This window comes from Nerophis ophidion, linkage group LG25 (genome assembly GCF_033978795.1).
Source record: "Nerophis ophidion isolate RoL-2023_Sa linkage group LG25, RoL_Noph_v1.0, whole genome shotgun sequence".
Taxonomy (NCBI): Eukaryota; Metazoa; Chordata; class Actinopteri; order Syngnathiformes; family Syngnathidae; genus Nerophis; species Nerophis ophidion.
Genome location: NC_084635.1, coordinates 21,923,619 through 21,943,997, shown reverse-complemented (window position 1 = coordinate 21,943,997; position 20,379 = coordinate 21,923,619).

The window sequence follows — 20,379 nt, the reverse complement described above, 5'->3', positions numbered from 1 at the left end:
ACAAAGAGATTTATCCTTAAAAGGCAGAACCTTACTTTCCAAAGCAGAAGGTATCTCCAGGCTTACGTATGCAGCTATTTCTTTAGATGTTAACCAAAAAATATGTAAAACTATTGACAAACTACTGATTGACTTTATTTGGAAAAACAAAATTCATTATATTAAGAAATATGTTATAATGAACAATTACAATCAGGGTGGTCTAAACTTTCTTGACTTCACTACACTAAACAACACCTTTAAAATTAATTGGATAAGACACTACTTGAAAGACCCTACCTCAATTTGGAACTTTATTTCTCATCATGTATTCTCTAACCTTGGAGGCCTAAAATTTTTGCTATTGTGTAATTATAACATTGACAGGATACCTGTTGCGCTCTCAAACTTCCACAAACAAGCCCTTCTAGCATGGTGTCTTGTATACAAGCACAATTTTTCACCTACCAAATATTTCATCTGGAACAATAAAGACATATGTTACAAAAGGAAATCTCTTTTCCTCAACAATTGGTTTAACAATAACATTATTTTAGTGAGTCAGCTTTTCAATAAGGAAGGTCAACTTTTTAATTACCAAGAATTTCTCAACCAATTTAAGATACCTGTGTCTCCCAAACAATTTGCTATTGTATTTGATGCCATCCCAACAGGTGTTATTATGTTGTACAGGGCTTACACACCTCCTCTTTCTGCTGTAAAAATTCTGAATGATCCACTTGACACTCCCGTGGGGAAACTTTGCTTTGATCAAAAAAATAACAGAAAAATCCGCAGCTTATTCCAAAATGATTGTGTGTCTGTCTCCTATGTAATTTCCTTATGGAATAATGTTGTAAATGACATCTGTTGGACCAAAACGTGGTCCCTTCCTAACAGGTATTTACTTACCAACAAAGTCAAAGAGATATCATTTAAAATCATCCATCGCTATTACCCTGTAAAGACTGTAATGGTTAGATACAAAAAGGACATTGATGTTACCTGCACCTTTTGTAACATGCACCCAGAGACTGTTAACCACTTGTTTTGGACTTGTGAAAACACTCGATCTCTATGGCAGGGCATCTGTCGCTTCATCCTGGACAATATTTATGACAAATTTGTGCTTTACTTTAGAGATGTGATTTTTGGTTTTACACTGTATGAACAAAAATTTGAAAAGGAAGTCTACCTTAGCAACCTCATTATTTTATTGGCTAAGTTTTATATTCATAAATGTAAGTTTCTTAATACCCGTCCTATCTTTTGTGCCTTTAAAAAAGATCTGGAACTTTACATTAAAACGCTCTCTACCTCTAACAACAAAAAAGCTGTGAAAACGATGATGCTGTGTTCCAAATTTAAGTTGCTTGATGAATCTGAATAAACCTACGGCTTTGCATTTTGTTTATTATTTATATATATATATATGTTTGTATTCTTTTTTTATTATTTTGAACTTACAACCCCCTGGCGCTGTTTTGTACTGTTTTCATAATGTTTTATAATGTTGTATATTGTTGTTTGTCTTAATGTTTGTAATTGTTGAAATTTATAAATAAACCTTTAAAAAAAAAAAAAAAAAACATGGCGGTTACCACAGCAAGATATAGCGACATTAGCTCGGATTCAGACTCGGATTTCAGCGGCTTAAGCGATTCAAAATATTACGCATGTATTTAAAGAGATGGTCGGAGTATGGAGGCAGACAGTGAAAACGAAATTGAAGAAGAAATTGAAGCTATTGAGCGAATAGCTATTGACGCTATTCGGCCATAGCATGGGTGTACCTAAAGAAGTGGCCCATGGCATGGCTGCCTTGTTAGCATCGCCGGTAAAATGTGCAGACCAAACGATCAGGACTTTCGCATCTTGTGACACTGGAGCAACTTAAATCCGTTGATTGGTAGATGTTTGTTTTGCATTAAATGTGGGTATCTAGTTTCAAATGTACATACAGCTAGTGTAAATAGCATGTTAGCATCGATTAGCATAGCATGTTAGCATCGATTAGCTGGCAGTCATGCTGCGACCAAATATGTCTGATTAGCACATAAGTCAACAACATCAACAAAACTCACCTTTGTGATTTCGTTGACTTAATGGTAGCAAATGCATCTGCAGGTTATCCATACATCTCTGTGCCATGTCTGTCTTAGCAACGCCGGTAAAATGTGCAGACACTCTGGCAAATTCAATGGGGGTCTGGCGGCAGATTTCTTGCCAGTGGTGCAACTTGAATCCCTCCCTGTTAGTGTTGTTACACCCTCCGACAACACACCGACGAGGCATGATGTCTCCAAGGTTCCAAAAAATAGTCGAAAAAACGGAAAATAACAGAGCTGAGACCCGGTGTTTGTAAAGTGAAAATGAAAATGGCAGGTGTATTACCTCGGTGACGTCACATTCTGACGTCATCGCTAAAAGGCCGATAAACCAAAATTCACCCATTTAGAGTTCGGAAATCGGTTAAAAAAATACATGGTCTTTTTTCTACACCATCAAGGTATATATTGACGCTTGCACAGGTCTGGTGATAATGTTCCCCTTTAAGGTGGGGCCTGCAAAATAATGTCTCGTGGGCCGCGTGTCTGAGACCAATGGTCTAGGATCTGAAACACACTGATTACAAGACAAACAAACAAAAGAGTGAAAAACATTGAAATGAGCATCATTGTAAAGACAGTGGTGTCATGTGGAACTTGATACAAGTTCGTTAAACAATTTATCAAAAAAACTTATAATTAATTAGATATTACTTGATAATGAAGTGAATTATGTTTATATAGCGCTTTTCTCCATTGACTCAAAGCGCTTTTACATTGTGAAACCCAAAATTTAAGTTCCATTCAAACCAGTGTGGGTGGCACTGGGAGCAGGTGGACAAAGTGTCTTGCCCAAGGACACAACGGCAGTGACTAGGATGGCGGAAGCGGGGATCGAACCTGGAACCCTCAAGTTGCTGGCACGGCCACTCTACCAACCGAGCTATACTGCCCAGTATAGATAATGAAGCAAAACTGCTAAAATTGTAAATCCACCCATAGCCAAATTCACTTAATGACAAATTATTGTACAGTCAAATGTTCAGTTGTTTTATATTTTCCATCAAAACTCGCTGGTCAATGCTGTACCAATAATATTTGTTTTATATCTACAATAGCAATATTGTGTCAGTTGTAAATCTATGTCAGTGTTATGGAATGTGACTAATAAAGTATCAATTCAAACCCGGGACAAAGAAACTACATTTGAAGTAGCATAAAGCTAACAACAATTTCACTGGTGGGCAAACAGTACATAATCTTCAATTGGGGCGGTATAGCTCGGTTGGTAGAGCGGCCGTGCCAGGAACTTGAGGGTTGCAGGTTCTATCCCCGCTTACGCCATCCTAGTCACTGCCGTTGTGTCCTTGGGCAAGACACTTTACCCACCTGCTCCCAGTGCCACTCACACTGGTTTGAATTTAAAAATTTGATATTGGGTTTCACAATGTAAAGCGCTTTGGGTCACTAGAGAAAAAGCGCTATATAAATATAATTCACTTCACTTCTATTGATCAGTTTATGTGTAAATGTAGTGATTTTTACTTAAGTAAATGTTAAAAAGCAATTTTATAAATACAGAATATAATATAAATATAAATTAAATATATATAATATAACACAGTTTTTTGGGAAAAATACTAACATTAATTTTATGTGCTTTATATTCATATTCCACTTCATTTATATGCTTCACCTGCCGTGACCGCACATCCGTGCATCAGACCCCTAAATTCAGTTAGGACTTTTTGCAAGAAAATGTATCTGCACATTTATTAGGATCAAATTTAAATACCTTTAGACAGTAGTTCTCTAATAGGGGTACGTGTACCCCTGGGGGTACTCTAAGGCAGTGGTTCTCAACCTTTTTTCAGTGATGTACCCCCTGTGAACATTTTTTTAAATTCAAGTACCCACTAATCAGAGCAAAGCATTTTTGGTGAAAAAGAGAGATAAAGAAGTAAAATACAGCACTATGTCATCAGTTTCTGATTTAAATTGTATGACAGGGCAAAATATTGCTCATTTGTAGTGGCCTTTCTTGAACTATTTGGAAAAAAAAGATATAAAAATAACTAAAAACTTGTTGAAAAATAAACAAGTGATTCAATAATAAATAAAGATTTCTACACATAGAAGTAATCATCAACTTAAAGTGCCCTCTTTGGGGATTGTAATAGAGATCCATCTGGATTCATGAACTTAATGCTAAACATTTCTTCACAAAGGAATACATCTTTAACATCAATATTTATGGAACATGTCCACAAAAAAATCTAGCTGTCAACACTGAATATTGCATTGTTGCATTTTTTTTCACAGTTTATGAACTTAGGGGTTAGTGCGTCTGCCTCACAATACGAAGGTCCTGCAGTCCTGGGTTCAAATCCAGGCTCGGGATCTTTCTGTGTGGAGTTTGCATGTTCTCCCCGTGAATGCGTGGGTTCCCTCCGGGTACTCCGGCTTCCTCCCACTTCCAAAGACATGCACCTGGGGATAGGTTGATTGGCAACACTAAATTGGCCCTAGTGTGTGAATGTGAGTGTGAATGTTGTCTATCTGTGTTGGCCCTGCGATGAGGTGGCGACTTGTCCAGGGTGTACGCCGCCTTCCGCCCGATTGTAGCTGAGATAGGCGCCAGCGCCCCCCGCGACCCCAAAAGGGAATAAGCGGTAGAAAATGGATGGATGGATGAACTTACATTCATATTTTGTTGAAGTATTATTCAATAAATATATTCATAAAGTATTTTTGAATTGTTGCTATTTTTCAATAAATATATTTATAAAGGATTTTGGAATTATTGCTATTTTTAGAATATTTTAAAAATATCTCACGTACCCCTTGGCATACCTTCAAGTACCCCCAGTGGTCCGCGTACCCCCATTTGAGAACCACTGCTCTAAGGTATGCCAAGGGGTACGTGACATTTTTAAAAAATATTCTAAAAATAGCAACAATTCAAATTTCCTTTATAGATATATTTCTTGAATAATACCTTAACAAAATATGAATCATAAACTGTGAAAAGAAATGCAACAATGCAATATTCAGTGTTGACAGATAGATATTTTGTGGACATGTTCCAAAATATTGATGTTAAAGATTTCTTTTTTTTGTGAAGAAATGTTTTGAATTAAGTTCATGAATCCAGATGGATCGCTATTCCAATCCCCAAAGAGGGCACTTTATTAGTTGATGATTACTTCTATGTGTAGAAGTAATTTATTTATAATTAAATCACTTGTTTATTTTTCAACAAGTTTTAGTTATTTCTATATCTTTTTTTCCAAATAGTTCAAGAAAGACCACTACAAATGAGCAATATTTTGCACTGTTATACAATTTAATAAATCAGAAACTGATGACATAGTGCTGTATTTTACTTCTTTATCTCTTTTTTTCAACCAAAAATGCTTTGCTCTGACTATGGGGTACTTGAATTAAATAAATGTTCACACGGGTACATCACTGAAAAAAGGTTGAGAACCACTGCTCTAAGACACTTTTAAGACTTCCGAATTAGAGAGATTATCATATTATTTTGAATAATGTTTCTGAACTGCTAAAAAGTTGTTTAACCTGGAAGTTATCCAACACTTTCATAGTTTTTATTTAGCCCCACATTTATTTTAGATGAGGGAACATTCAAAATAGTGACGTCACAAATAGGGCAAAACCTATAGAATGTTTACAATGAAAACATAGGCAAAATAATCTACATTTAAATTCGTACAGACAGTATTTCAGGAAAATATTTTGGTACATTTGAAATATTCAGATCCACTCCAACTTCCACCAGTGATTGTTTTGATGATAGAAGAAAGTTACCATCGGATGACTTTTCAAGGTTAAGCTAAGGTGTGTTCATTAGAAAAAAAGTTTTGCTTACAGTGATTTTACTGGAACTGATAATGGAATTTAAGTGTTCTTGTTATTCTGGTTGGACAAACTTACACTGTGACGTATTCTAAAGGAATACTTGTTTGGAATTTCAATCTCAAAAGGGAAGAAGTTAATGATATACTGTACGGAGGAAAACATGTACCTTGTCACGTTGGATTGGATTAAGATGAGGTGTCAACTCAAGTAAAGGGTTCCATTGTTATCAGACATCCCTCATTAAAAGAGTGATTGTGCTCTTATCAATGGGCCCCATTCAGCAACCGTTCTTAAGAAAACCATTACTTCTCAGGCCTACTTACGAAGTTTTTTAGGGGATTTTTGTATTCACCAATGTTTTCTTAGCTGGGATTTGTTTGTCGGTGAGAACAAAATCTACAAGTGCTACAGAGCACTCTTAGGGTGGCTTATTTGAGCTTAAGAGTGACAAGTTCCCTTACTTCCATTGTCTAATGTTACATTAATATCATAGATCAGGCCTGGGCAATTATTTGACTCAGGGGGCCAGATTTAGATAAAAAAGTGTGTCTGGGGGCCGGTATATCTATATTGAGGAACAGTTGTACAAAACCACTCAATAATGCTTGAAAGCTAAAAACTTTATGACAGACCACCTTAAAAAACAGAATGGAATTTGAATTTTTTTTACTGAATTAGACACCTACAATGTGCATGAAAATAAAGAATGTGAGATTTACAATATTAACTATGAAGGATAATACACTGATTATTGACAAAGTATTTTACAATCAACCGAAACACAACCAAAATGCAACAAACATAGTGAAAAATGAACACGAACGGTAAAATAAACCCCCACCTACAATCTGAGATATATCATAGTGACCAATGTAACTAAATAGATGACCATTAGGGGTGTGGGAAAAAATCGATTCGGATTTGAATCGCGATTCTCACGTTGTGCGATTCAAAATCCATCCATCCATTTGCTACCGCTTATTCCCTTTGGGGTGGCGCGGGCCGCTGTGCTTATCTCAGCTACAATCGGGCCAAAGGCGGCGTACACCCTGGACAAGTCGCCACCTCATTACAGGGCTGACACAAATAGACAGACAACACTCACATTCACACACTAGGGCCAATTTAGTGTTGCCAATCAACCTATCCCCAGGTGCATGTCTTTGGAAGTGGGAGGAAGCCGGAGTGCCCGGAGGGAACCCACGCATTCACGGGGAGAACATGCAAACTCCACACAGAAAGATCCCGAGCCCGGGATTGAACCCAGGACTACGCAGGACCTTCGTATTGTGAGGCAGACTTACTAACCCCTCTTCCACCGTGAAGCAATGGTTTGGCTGTTACTGCTAGATGCCGCAGATTGTGCCTTTGGGAGGGAGTGCATATTTTATGACCATGTAGACCTATTTGCTCGAATTGACGAAGATTTATTTGAACGCTTTAGGCTACCTCTGTGGTCCCCCCTTTCTTAAACTTACCTTTTGACACTATGTATTCCCCCCGCGGGATAATACGAATTTCTCTTCTGTAAACTGTTTGTGTTTTCGCTGTGTGTTTGATGTTTGGCTTTTCCTCCGGAATTGTGCCCTTGTATGAGGAGTTAAGGGCGTTTACCTGTGCAAATTACGGAATTAAGGTTGTTTACACATGTACATTAGGGAAATAAGAGCATGTTTATATGCAAATTATGATAGACATGCACACGCAAACCATTTGGCATTCAGCAACTTAAGAACAGCAGGTGGAAACAATTTGGCCGTTTAAGAACACATCATTTATTCGAATGGACACCTCTTAGGAAATCACTTAGGAAGAAGATAAGAGGAACACTTAAGAACTTATAACTGAATGGGGCCCAATGCTTTCAAGAAGAACCATGAATAGGGACATTGTTGTCAAGTTGTGTTGGTGACGAACCCCAAGATGCAGAGATGGTGGCAGGCATTGAGCAGAAAAACATGATTTAATCTTCAAAAATAAAGAAAAAAACACAAACCAGGAACTAGAAGACAGTATACAAGATACCAGGGAAACAGGAACTCGGACGAAAAGACAGCACGCTGCCAACAGGATATAGGTACAAACGACAATCAACCGGTAAGAGCTACAATTATCCAGCACTGACTGGAGGGCAAATAAGGTCTAAATAGCTGCTGGCTGATTGACACCAGTTGTGGCCCGGTGCCAATCAGCCACGGCTGAGGGGAAAAAGGCACTCAAGGATTCAAGAAGGAAATGAAGCCGAAATAAGAGCGCTGACAGGAAATAAAGACGGACACAGAGGAAAAACTAAAACATAACCAAACTGTCAGGGACAAGCCTGACAAATGTTATAGGTTTCAGTCATTTTCCAACCCTGTTGTGGGAAGTTACCTAAAAAGCCATAGACCTCTATCTGTCCTTAAAACTACCAGCTTCTAAAAACATTTTGTGATCACTGACTGAAAAGAATATTATTGTCATTTATTCGACAGGAACAAAAATAAAATGAGAGCAACATAGAACAACCTTAATAGTAGTATTAAAAATGGTGCTGAGGGGGATCATGCCCAATACTTTTTAAACTATGTGACAACACGAAGGAAGTAGTTGAAAGCTTGAATAAGTACTTTGGAACTTTTGGACCAAATCTAGAGGAAAAGACCATGAACTGATTAACGTGGACCCCGACTTAAATAAGTTGAAAAACTTATTTGGGTGTTACCATTTAGTGGTCAGTTGTACGGAATATGTACTGAACTGTACAATCTACTGATAAAAGTATCAATCAGTCAATCAATCAATCAAGATTCCAGATCCTGGTTGAGTTGAGGACATGAGTGACAGACACCATTGACAGAAATCCCAACTCGATGTTCCTCAAAATTGTGACAACAGAAGAAATAAATTGTAAAGAAATGGAAATTCAACACCTCAACTGACTGTCACCCAATAGAAATGAAAGCCACAAAAAAGCTATTGAAGAAATTTCAAAGCCTTTAACGTCCAACAGGCAATTTCCCAAACAAAATGAAACTGGCCAAAGTTGTTCGAATTTATAAGACTGGAGACAACCACCAATTTACAATCAATAGACCTGTTTCTTTACTTCCACAATTTTCCATAATTATAGAAAAATTATTCAACAACCGATTGGACAAGTTCATTAATACATGCGGAACACTCACAGACCACCAATACGGATACAGCGCTAGCATTTCAAAATCGATGGTATTAATGAAATTTACAGAGGAAATAAACATTTAAATAGGTTGTAAACAAAGTGCAGCAGCGGTATTTATGGATCCAACAATAAACATTTGACACAATTAATCATAATATTTTAATTAATAAATTAGAACAATATGGAATCAGATGGCTAGTCTTGACTTGGATAAGAAGTTACTTTACCAACAGGAAGCAATTTGTGAAAATAGGTGAAATTATGCAGCGTACCCCAGGGGTCAATACTCGGACAACAATTGTTCAATCTTTATAAAAACGACATTTGTAAAGTAAAAAAGGACAAAACATTTTTTTTGTAGACACTTTTTGTTCAGGGGAAAACACAGAAAATAATACAAATTATAACTGAAAAAATTAACAAAATAAAAAGATGGTTTAACAAAAACAGATTATCGCTGAAAATCAGCAAAGCTATACATAGAAAAGAATAATACAATAATGCTATTCAGGAAGAGCAGAAGGGAAATTAAAAATAATAAATTAAATAATATTTCTAAGTGTCATGATGGATGAGAAACTAACTGGAAATCTCATAAAAAAATACACAACACAAGTTAGCAAAACATTTTTATATAATGAACAAAAGAAAAAACATGTTCTAGACAAAGGGTCGGCAAGCTAAAATATTGAAAAAGCCATATTGGACCAAAAATACAAAAACAAATATGTCCGGAGCTATAAATTGAAATAAGAGGACTTAAAGGATACCAAATGAGCTCAAATATACCAACAAATGAGGCACAGTGATGCAATATGTACATATATCTTGCATAAATAACATGTTAGCATCGATTAGCTTGCAGTCATGCAGAGACCAAATATGTCTGGCTTGCACTCCACATTAGTCAATAACATCAGCAAAACTCACCTTTGTGCATTCATGCACAACTTTAAAAGTTTGGTGGACAAAATGATACAGAAAAAGAAGTGGCACAAAACACGTCTTTGAAAGTCGGAGAAAGTTGTACATGTAAACAAACTACGGTGAGTTCAAGGACCGCCAAAATTTGTAGGACAAAACGGCGCTCGCCAAATACTCGAATCAGTGAAGCATGTTTAATGAAAACAGTGTGCTTTATAATAAAAAGGGAGGTTTGTGTCATGTTTGTCCTCCCACAGAAACCATTTTTTTCCCCTCATCTTTTTCCATTTATAATACATTTTTGAAAAAGCTCCAGAGAGCCACTAGGGCGGCAGTAAAGAGCTGCATGCCGCGGGTTGCCGACCCCCGTACTTGACCAAAAATAACTCTATATTCTCAACTGCTCGCCCGTGTAATCATATCTGAGTTATTGTGCAGAAATATGGGGAAATAATTACGAAAGTACATTTCATTTACTTACAGTGTTACAAAAAGATCAGTTACAATAATACAAAATTTTGGCTATAGAGAACATACAAACGCTTTATTTATTGAATGAAAAATACTGAAATTCAAAGACAGTGAATTAACAAACAGCTAAAATTATGCAAAAATCTAACTATAACCTGCTACCCAAGAATAGTCTTTGAGACATGAGCATCTCGACAGGGGACAAGCCTGTGGTCGTTTGTGGCGTCATTCTGTAATTGAAGAGAAATCTAGCAACTTTCGTTTCCAATGTACCATATTTTCCGGACCATAGGGCGCAACGAATTATAAGGCGCACTGGCTATGAGCGGTTCTAGTCAAGTTTATTGTCATACAAAAGGCACACCCCACCGACCGGACTATAGGGCGAATTAAAGGGTTCATATTATTATTCTTTTTTTCTAAATTGAAAACACTTCCTTGTGGTCTACATAACATGTAATGGTGGTTCTTTGGTCAAAATATCACATAGATTATGTTTTACAGACCATCTTCAAGTTGCTTTCTGACAGTTGCTTCAGGATGCGCCATTTTGTAAGAGGTCTACTTTACATGGCTCACCTTTGGCAGCGTATTCTCCCCGTCATCTTTGTTGTAGCGTGTAGCGTGCAAGGACGGGATTGGAAGAAGTGTCAAAATATGGTGCCAACTGTTTTAATAACATTCAGACTTTGCATGAATCAATAACAGAGCAGAATCTTCTCTTCCGTGGTTTACTAGTGCAATAACAATGAAAAAACGTGAAAAACCATCCAACCGGAACTCTCTAATAACTTGGGTGAATAATGTAAACACACTACACCGGTTTGTTTTAGTGCTTTCATGGCGAGTTTACTGACAGATATAAGTAAGAACTTTACACTACTTGATATAAGAAATGGCAACAGCGGAGGATGAATGTCCCATAACAAGAAGATAGAGAAAAAGAAGAAGCTTATCTACTACGGTGTCAGCACAGACTTTAAGGGCGGACGCTACAAATTTTTACGACTTATGCAGGTCCCAAAATACACATCAACAGGTACCAGACCGTAAATAAAGTTGCTTTTGCTTAATATTGCATAACAAAACGCCAGATAGTATGTCTTACCTCATACACACACCATAATAATACTTGTAAGTTGAAGCCCAGTATAATCCATCAAGCATCTTGATAGATTTTTTAGCGCTGTGTGTAATGTGTGAAGACTCTTCTTCGGCATGGTAATGCCGGTGTAGTTTTCCCGTGGATGCGTCGAAGCAGAACACAGCAAAGGTAAGATATAAGGTATTTATTTAATAACAAAAGGCTATGAACAAAAACACTGGTGTAAAGAGAAAAGGTAAACAAAAGACGCTAGCGTGAAAGCTAGGATAAAACACAAGGAAAACTAAAACTTGGTACGAGGACACAAAAGAGTAGACAAAAACATTCAGCATGAAAGCTGGAATATAAAGTGGCTTAGCGTGAGAGCTAGCGAGAAAATACATACGAAGGATGAGAGTCGTCACTGATGCGCGTGGGCAAATTAGGATCCGAGAATGAGTAAACAGAAAAGGTGAGCTTAAATAGGAGGGTGAAAATTAGTAGCCGGTGTGCGGGGCGAGACTAATAGGTGGACTGATGTGTAACCATAGTGATGGACAAAAACAGGAAATAAACGGGTCAGACTGAGAATGAAAAAACAAACACATGAAGATCTGAGCAGCAGATCGCAACATAATGTTCTATATTTTCATTGGAACATATAACATTTTGGTGTTGTTTACTTGAGTTAATGAGGTCATTATAGACAACAATCTTAACGTCATTGGTCTCAGCGAAACCTGGCTCAAACCAGATGAATTGTTCCCGCTTAACGAGGCATCTCCTCTTAACTATAGGAATGCACATATTGCCTATCCCCTTAAAATGGGTGGAGGGGTCGCACTAATATACAATGAAAACTTTAACCTTACCCTCTAACCTAAGTAATAAATATAAATCATTTGAGGTTATTTCTATGAGGTCTGTCCCACCACTACCTCTCTACCTGGTTGTTATCCACCGCGCCTCTGGGCTCTATTTGGACTTTATTCGTGAATTTTCAGAGTTTGTCGCTGATCTAGTGACGCACGCAGATAACATAATTATAATGAGGAGTTTAATATCCATATGAATTCCCCATCAGACCCTCCGTGCGTGGCGCTCCAGACTATAACTGATAGCTGTGATTTTACACAAATAATAAATGAACCCACGCAGAGCAACAGTAATAAGATATATCTTGTTTAACTTGCACAGTGTACTATAAGGACACATAACTAACTTAGAGGAATGTCATTGCAGAAATATGAGAACAGGAGACCGTGAGAACACATCGAATGCAAACCATTTTGACAATTACATGTCGTTGATGTTGTGTAACACGCACCATTTAAAAACATGCAGAACCTGAAACACTCAAAGGGCTCGAAAGGCTTTACAAACTCACAAAATCTCCTGTTATATCCATCCATCCATCCATCCATCCGTTTTCTACCTCTTGTCCATTACGGGGGAACAGGGGTGCCGGAGCCTATCCCAGCTAAACACAGTGAATATAAGATCAATCTAACAAGAACACTTGCATAACATTGATGTTGTGTATTACACAGCATTTAGAAAGGGACTATGACCTAAAACACACTGAATACAAGACAAACAAAACAGAAGAGTGAAAAACATCAAAATGAGAATCATTGTTATGTGGAACTTGACCTTCTCAGTGGCCTAGTGGTTAGAGTGTCCGCCCTGAAATCGGTAGGTTGTGGGTTCAAACCCCGGCCGAGTCACACCAAAGACTATAAAAATGGGACCCATTACCTCCCTGCTTGACACTCAGCATTAAGGGTTGGAATTGGGGGTTGAATCACCAAAAATGATTCCCGGGCGTGGCCACCGCTGCTGCTCACTGCTCCCCTCACCTCCCAGGGGGTGATCAAGGGTGATGGGTCAAATGCAGAGAATAATTTCGCCACACCTCGGGTGTGTGTGAGACAATCATTGGTACTTTAACTTTAACTTAACTTGATACAAGTTTGTTGTGCAATTTCTCAAAAAAACCCGTATAATTAATTGCATATTGCTTGATAATGAAGCAAAGCTGCTAAAATTGTAAATACACCCATAGCCAAATTCGCTTAATGACAAATTATTGTACAGTCAGATGTTAAGTTCTTTTATAGTTTCAGGTAAAACTTTTTGGTGAATGATATATCAATATTATTTGTTTTATATCTTCAATAGCATTATTGTGTCAGTTGTAAATCTGTCAGTGTTATGGAATAGGACTAAGAAAGTCTCAATTCATACCTGGGACAAAGGAAAGGTCATGTTTTGTGATCATGTTTTGTTTAGTTATCTTCTCTTCTGCTTAAGACCCCATTGTTTCCTGTTTTTGCACTTCCTTGTTTGCTTTGTTTCCATGCCAAACCATCAGTTTTCACCTGTCCCCATGTCACGCACTTGTTTTCAATCACCCTAGTATTATTTAAGCCACAAATACCAAGGAGTTAGCCTGGCGACATCACCATCTATCACCCTCGACAAACCCATGACATCCATGCTGCTTTTTTTCATACCCTTGTCTCGGTCACAGTAAGTGTTTTCGTTTTAGTTGTTCATAGTTCTGCCTTTGTGTAAGTTTTAGTTTATGACCATAGTTTTGCCTTAGTGCAAGTTTTGTTTTCACAGCCACGTTTTTGTAGTTCCATGTGAGTGCCTTTTGTTTGTTCCTGTTTTGAGTTTAGATTATATCATTCCTTTAACTTCACGCCCTCTCTGCTCCAATCCCTTTGCACCTCAGGAGAACAACCCTCACCAAAGTCCACACCTTGACAGAAAAAAAGCAGCATCTGACTGCATCAGACCCCTAAATTCAGTCAGGACTTTTTGAAGGACAATATATCTGCTAATTTTTTCGGGATTAAATTTAAAGCTTTCTATGATATTTCTAAGATTTTTGAATTGAAAATGTTTAGCTTATACTTCAGGGGTTCTGGGGGGAGGTACATTTTAATTACCGTATTTTTTGGACTATAAGTTGCAGTTTTTTATATAGTTTGGCCGGGGATGTGACGTATACTCCGGAGCAGCTTATGTGTGAAATTAATAACACATTACCGTAAAACATCAAATATTATTTATCTCATTGGCGGAAGAGACGAAGAAAATGTAAGCAATCGTCACACACACGTCAACCAATAAGAATTTGGCAGGCGAGGGTCATGGCAGAAGTGCATTGTGGGTAATGGAATGCTAACTGCTATATGCTCTATGCTATTGCCGTAGCTATTAAAATGGATCATTTCATCGTTGGCGGTAACTTATAAAAACTGAGAAGGGATGAACAAAAATGGCACCTAAAATGAAATCATGTACTGCAGATTACAAGCTGGACGTACTGAAATATGCAGCAAAAAACGAAAAGAGGAAGCGACGCATACCTTTGGAGTTGGCAGAGTTGTTAAGAAGCGACATCGAGGAAGAAGATTTCATCGGATTTATCGATTATGAGTGACGGATTGTTTGGTAAACGTAAAGAATGTTCTATATGTTATAGTTATTTAAATGACTCTTACCATATTATGTTACGTTAACATACCGGGCACCTTCTCAGTTGGTTATTTATGCATCATATAATGTACACTTACTCAGCCTGTTGTTCACTATTCTTTATTTATTTTAAATATACTTTCAAATGTCTATTCTTGGTGTTGGATTTTATCAAATAAATTTCCCCCAAAAATGCGACTTATTCTCCAGTGCGACGTATATGTTTTTTCTTTCTTTATTATGCATTTTCGCCTGGTGCGACATTATGCTCTTTGTTCAGGGGAAAACACAGAAGCTAATACAAATAATAACAGAAACAATTTACAAATTAAAAAGATGGTTTGACAAAAACAGATGAATCTCAGTAAAGCTATAAATAGAATATGATAATACAATAATGCTATTCAGAAAGAGCAGAAGAGAAATTTAAAACGAATGAATTAAATAATATTTCTAATGACAGATGAGAAAATAACTGGAAATCTCATACAAAGAATACACAACACTAGGTGGCAAAAACTATCTATATAATGAACAAAAGAAAAACCATGTTCTAGACGAGGGGTCGGCAACCTAAAATGTTGAAAGAGAATACAAAAGAGAATACAAAAACAAATATGTCTGGAGCCGCAAAAAAATAAAAGGCATATTACATACAGATAGTGTCATGAGATATAAATTGAATTAAGAGAACTTAAAGGAAACCAAATGAGCTCAAATATACCAACAAATGAGGAATAATGATGCAATATGTACATATAGCTTGCCTAAATAGCATGTTAGCATCGATTAGCTTGCAGTCATGCAGGGACCAAATATGTCTAATTTGTACTCCACACAAGTCAATAACATCAACAAAACTCACCTTTGTGCATTCATGCACAACGTTAAAAGTTTGGTGGCCATAATGACAGAAAAATAAGTGGCATAAAACACGTCGTAGAAAGTCGGAGAAAGTTGTACATGTAAACAAACTACGGTGAGTTCATGGACCGCCAAAATTTGTAGGACAAAACGGCGCTCGCCAAATACTGGAATCAGTGAAGCATGTTTAATAAAAACAGTGTGCTTTATAACAAAGAGGGAAGTTTGTGTCATGTTTATCCTTCTACAGAAACCATAATAAAACAAAAAATATATTGTTTATATTTTTTCCTCTCATCTTTTTCCATTTTTCATGCATTTTTGTAAAAGTTCTAGAGAGCCACTTGGGCGGCGCTTAAGAGCCGCATGCCGTGGGTTGCCGACCCCCGTACTAGACCAAAAATTACTCTATATTCTCAACCGCTCGTCCACGTAATCATATCTGAGTTATTGTGCAGAAATATGGTGAAATAACTACAAAAGTACATTTCATTCACTAACCATGTTACAAAAAGATCAGTTAGAATAATACATAATTTTGGCTATAGAGAAAATAGAAACCCTTTATTTATTGAATGAGAAATACTGAAATTCAAAGACATAGTGAAATAACAAATAGCTAAAATTATGCACAAATCAAACTAAAACCTGCTACCCAAGAATATACAACAATTTAGTCTTTGATACATGAGCAACTCAACAGGTGACAAGCCTGTGGTCATTTTTGGCGTCTTTCTGTAATTGAAGAGAAATCTAGCAAATGTTGTTTCCAATGTACCATATTTTCCGGACCATAGGCAAACCGAATTGTCAGGCGCACTGCCGATCAGCAGGTCTAGTCAGGTTTATTGTCATACAAAAAGCACACCGACCAGACAATAGGGCATATTAAAGGGTTCATATTATTATTCTTTTTTTCTAAATTGAAAACACTTCCTTGTGGTCTACATAACATGTAATGGTGGTTCTTTGGTCAAAATGTTGCATAGATTATGTTTTACAGACCATCTTCAAGTCGCTTTCTGACAGTCGCTTCAGGATGCGCTGTTTTGTGGGCGGTCTTATTTACGTGGCTCACTTTCGGCAGCGTCTTCTCCCCGTCATCTTTGTTGTCGTGGTGTAGCGTGCAAGGACGGGAGTGGAAGAAGTGTCAAAAGATGGCGCTAACGGTTTTAATAACATTCAGACTTTACATGAATCAATAACAGAGCAGAATCTCCTCATCCGTGGCTCACTAGTGCAATAACAATGAAAAACCGTGAAAAACCATCCAACCGGAACCCTTTAATAACTTGGGTGAATAATGTGAACGCATGTTTTAGCGCTTTCATGGCAAGTTTACTGACAGATATAAGTAAAAACTTTACACTACTTGATATTAGAACTTTACACTACTTGATATTAGAAATGGCAACAGTGGAGGATGATATGTTATGTCCTTGTTACGTCCCATAACAAGAAGATAGAGAAAAAGAAGAAGCTTATCTACTACAGTGTCCCCACAGACTACAAAGGCGGATGTGCGCAAATTTGTACAACTTATGCAGATTCCAAATACACATCAACAGGTACCAGACAGTAAGACAAGTTGCTTTGGCATAATATTGCATAACAAAACGCCAGATAGTATGTCTTACCTTAAACACACACCATAATAATACTTGTATGTTGAAGCACAGTACAATCCATCAAGCAGTACGGCTTCATAACTTACCAAAGTTGCGCTAAAACATCTTGATAGATTTTTGAGCGCTGTGTGTAATGTTCTAAATTTTCAATGGAACATAAAACATTTTGGTGTTGTTTACTTGAGTTGATGAGGTCATTATAGACAACAATCTTAACGTCATTGGTCTCAGCGAAACCTGGCTCAAACCAGATGAATTGTTCCCGCTTAACGAGGCATCTCCTCTTAACTATACGAATGCACATATTGCCTGTCCCCTTAAAAGGGGTGGAGGGGTCACACTAATATAAAATGAAAACCTTAACCTTACCCCCTAACCTAAGTAATAAATATAAATATTTTGAGGTTCTTTCTATGAGGTCTGTCCCACCACTGCCTCTCTACCTGGCTGCTATCCACCGCGCCCCTGGGCCCTATTTGGACTTTATTTGTGAATTTTCAGAGTTTGTCGTTGATCTAGTGACGCACACAGACAACATAATTATAATGTGGGAGTTAAATATCCGGGCTTCACGGTGGGAGAGGGGTTAGTACGTCTGCCTCACAATACGAAGGTCCTGTGTAGCCAGGGTCTAATCCCGCGCTCGGAATATTTCTGTGTGGTGTTTGCATGTCCCCCCGTGAAAGTGTGGATTCCATCCGGGTACTCCGGCTTCCTCCCACTTCCAAAGACATGCACCTGGGGATAGGTTGATTGTCAACACTAAATTGGCCCTAGTGTGTGAATGTGAGTGTGAATGTTGTCTGTCTATCTGTGTTGGGCTTTCGATGAGGTGGCGACTTGTCCAGGGTGTAAACGCCTTCCCCCGATTGTAGCTGAGATAGGCACCAGTGCCCCCCGCGACCCCAAAGGGAATAAGCGGTAGGAAAATGGATGGATGGAGTTTAACATCCATATGAACACCCCATCAGACCCTCGGTGTGTGGCGCTCCAGACCATAACTGATAGCTGTAATCTTACACAAATAATAAATGAACCCACGCATCGCAACAGTAATACGATAGATCTTGTTTAACTTGCACAGTGTACTATTTGGACACATGACTAACTTAGGGGAATGTTATTGCAGAAATATGAGAACAGGAGACCTTGAGAACACATCAAATGCAAACCATTTTGACAACTACATGTCGTTGATGTTGTGGAATACGCACCATTTTAAAACATGCAGAACCTGAAACACTCAAAGGGCTTGAAAGTCTTTACAAACTCACAAAATATCCATTTTCTACCTCTTGTCCCTCACAGGGTCACGGGGGTGCCAGAGCCTATCCCAGCTAAACACAGTGAATATAAGATCAATCTAACAAGAACACCTGCATAACATTGATGTTGTGTATTACACAGCATTTAGAAAGGGGTTAGCACCTGAAACACACTGATTACAAGACAAACATAACAGAAGAGTGAAAAACATTGAAATGAGCATCATTGTTATGTGGAACTTGACAGAAGTTTGCATATTGCTTGATAATGAAGCAAAGCTGTTAAAATCGTAAATACACCCATAGCAGAATTCACAGAAAGTATTGTACAGTCAGATTTTCAGTTGTTTTATATTTTCAGGTATAACTCGTTGGTCAATGCTATACCAATATTATTTGTTTTATATTTACAAACCCCGTTTCCATATGAGTTGGGAAATTGTGTTAGATGTAAATATAAACGGAATACAAAGATTTGCAAATAATTTTTTAACCCATATTCAGTTGAATATGCTACAAAGACAACATATTTGATGTTCAAACTGATGAACATTTTTTTTGTGCAAATAATCAACTTTAGAATTTGATGCCAGCAACACGTGACAAAGAAGTTGGGAAAGGTGGCGATAAATACTGATAAAGTTGAGGAATTCTCATCAAACACTTATTTGGAACATCCCACAGGTGTGCAGGCTAATTGGGAACAGGTGGGTATCATGATTGGGTATAAAAACAGCTTCCGTGAAATGCTCAGTCATTCACAAACAAGGACGGGGCGATGGTCACCACTTTCTGAACAAATGTGTGAGAAAATTGTCAAACAATTTAAGAACAACATTTCTCAACAATCTATTGCAAGGAATTTAAGGAATTTCACCATCTACGGTCCGTAATACCATCAAAAGGTTCAGAGAATCTGGAGAAATCACTGAACATAAGCAATGATATAACAGACTTTCGTTCCATCAGGCAGTACTGCATCAAAAAGCGACATCAATGTGTAAAGGATATCACCACATGGGCTCAGGAACACTTCAGAAAACCACTGTCAGTAACTACAGTTTGTCGCTACATCTGTAAGTGCAAGTTTAAACTACTATGCAAAGCCAAAGCCATTAATCAACGAAACCCAGAATTGCCGCCGGCTTCTCTGGGCCCTAGCTCATCTAAGATGGACTGATGCAAAGTGGAAAAGTGTTCTGTGGTCTGACGAGTCCACATTTCAAATTGTTTTTTGGAAACGATGAACGTCATATCATCCGGACCAAAGACGAAAAGAACCATCAGGACTGTTCTAGGTGCAAAATTGAAAAAAGTCAGCATCTGTGATGGTATGGGAGTGCATTAGTGCCCAAGGCATGGGTAACTTACACATCTGTGAAGGCATCATTAATGCTGAAAGGTACATACAGGTTTTGGAGCAACATACAGTATGTTGCCATCTAAGCAACGTTATCATGGACGCCCCTGCTTATTTCAGCAAGACAATATCAAGTCACTTGTTACAACAGCGTGGATTCATAGTAAAAGAGTGCGGGTACTAGACTGGCCTGCCTGTAGTCCAGACCTGTCTCCCATTGTA